The sequence below is a fragment of the Sinocyclocheilus anshuiensis genome, unplaced genomic scaffold (genome assembly GCF_001515605.1).
Source record: "Sinocyclocheilus anshuiensis isolate Anshui unplaced genomic scaffold, SAMN03320099.WGS_v1.1 scaffold945, whole genome shotgun sequence".
NCBI classification, from domain to species: Eukaryota; Metazoa; Chordata; class Actinopteri; order Cypriniformes; family Cyprinidae; genus Sinocyclocheilus; species Sinocyclocheilus anshuiensis.
Window position 1 is genome coordinate 480,591 of NW_015557112.1, and position 1,848 is coordinate 482,438.

Sequence of the window (1,848 nt, forward strand, 5' to 3'; positions counted from 1 at the left end):
CGGAGTTGCTCACTGTCTTACAATGACAGCTGTCAGAGAAAACCTTCTTCCGAAGTGTTTCTGATAAATTTGGGACACATATGGACCTTCAAGTGGGACTTAAATATGCCATGGAGGGATATATAAAAGATATTCAAATAAATATGTAAAAATACAGATCACAATGCAAACGGGACAATTATGTTACGGTCGTCACGATCACAATGGCAACATCCCGGATCAACACCGTTCATATACCGCAGAATAAGATTAAATTAATTTACATTTAACCAGATTAATATGGAGAGGCACTCTAATATAGACCTTCGTTTATGTGTTTTTGACTTTCACTGCACGGTACATGACGTGAGAACAGTTCGCTATTTAGGTTTGTACGTTAGCATGGACTCACTAACTTTAAAGTTAACGTTAGCTAGTTTTAGCCAGAGATACCTTGCTGAAGCACAAAATGACATTAACGTTCTGCTTGAGCAGATGAAAAGTGTAACTTAATGAGAGTATGACAACCAGAAAATGAATGTTTTTGTCTTCATAGTGATTGGGGTTGAATGCTTAGGGACATTTTACTCTGCTTTGGTTGGATTTAGGAAATGGAATACATTGCCTATCCTCTCAGGATAACTGGAATTAGTGTTACAAGTACCCTAGGCACATCGTTTTCCCATTTTTGTTGCATAAACACCATTAAACCGATGCGAGCTTCAAACTTCGGATCTGTTTCTCTATGGCGCTGAAGCCTAAAGATGTCCGAGTCCTGTTCCCCGTGCAACTGATACTCAACTGCCATTGGCTCATCTGCATTCGAGGGGAGGGGCTTACCGATAGGCCAGTTGTTATGTATATGACAGTCCTAGTCATAGTTATTAATATTCTGCATTGTTGTTTGTCCTGCTCGTGCTGCGCGCTGAAGAGGTAATCACCGTAGTACTACAATGAAGCGCTTTACTGCAGCGCAACTCATCCAAATGCATCTTATAAGAGATAAATAATATATACATGATATATATAAACCGACTGAAATGTTTTGAAATCCCATGTACCCTACCTGTTTGAAAAATCCAGTCTTTCACTCTCTGTCTGTGTCAATTTGAGTCTTGTTAAAGTTTTAAATCCCTGCCGCCAAGATGCTCCTCTGTCGGTCACGGATTATGGAAAGTGAAACTTAAATCTATAGGGGTGGTTGGATTTATTTACACACATTTAAATATTTATTTGAAGCTTCTTTCTTTTCAGATTCTTATTTACAGCATTATTTTAATAGGCTGTATATTAACATATTGGGAGAAAACCAGTAGTTCTATGTGAAATCAGACATTTGAGCACCACCATATAGCCAAAATGGCATGATAATAACACCCCGCGAATATTCGACTGTGAGATTGGTAGTCAAATCAGGCTCCTCCTATCGAAACTTCGAATCTTCGACTATCCGGGGTCAGCCCTAATATATATATCATCATCATATATATATATATATAGGCCTATGAGGCATTACAATACTGGATAATAAGCAGATGCTTCCAGATAAACAAGAAACAGTCTCCCAACCCAGTGAGGGTTGAATAGTCAAATTAATAAGATTCAAAGCCCACGGAGACCAGTAAAAGCAAGCAAATCGAATTTAAGGGAAGGATGCATTCAGTGATGAAACTGATCGTACTTTAAATGATATGCTGCATATGTTATGCAGAGCACGGTGTCATCATTTCCCACTGTCGTGGGTTAAGTTAAGTTTCTCTTTTATTATCTCCCTTAGGAGAAATGTGTCTTAGGCAACCGGGAGAGCAGATCAAACATACAAAAAAAAAAAAATAATAATAATTACACCATTCCAAAACATATATTCCT